Source organism: Physeter macrocephalus, chromosome 8 (genome assembly GCF_002837175.3).
Source record: "Physeter macrocephalus isolate SW-GA chromosome 8, ASM283717v5, whole genome shotgun sequence".
NCBI classification, from domain to species: domain Eukaryota; kingdom Metazoa; phylum Chordata; class Mammalia; order Artiodactyla; family Physeteridae; genus Physeter; species Physeter macrocephalus.
This window is the reverse complement of record NC_041221.1, coordinates 142,102,559-142,102,792: the sequence shown is the minus strand read 5'-3', so window position 1 is coordinate 142,102,792 and position 234 is coordinate 142,102,559. Positions and strand designations below refer to the sequence as shown.

At 32.9% G+C, this 234-nt stretch overlaps 1 protein-coding gene across 2 annotated transcripts in view; it reads left to right on the top strand.

The window, feature by feature from the left end:
- PPP2R2B (protein phosphatase 2 regulatory subunit Bbeta) overlaps positions 1–234 on the top strand; it is a 454,249-nt gene that overhangs the window by 334,875 nt on the left and 119,140 nt on the right. The window lies entirely within an intron of this gene.

The following is a 234-nucleotide window of genomic DNA, read 5'->3' as shown; positions in this document are numbered from 1 at the left end:
AGAAAATTGAAATCATATCAAGTATCTTTTCCGATCACAATGCTATGAGACTAGATATCAATTACAGGAAATAATCTGTAAAAAATACAAACACACGGAGGCTAAACAATATACTACTTGATAACCAAGAGATCACTGAAGAAGTCAAAGGGGAAATCAAAAAATACCTAGAAACAAATGACAATGAAAACGTGATGACCCAAAACCTATAGGATGCAGCAAAAGCAGTTCTAA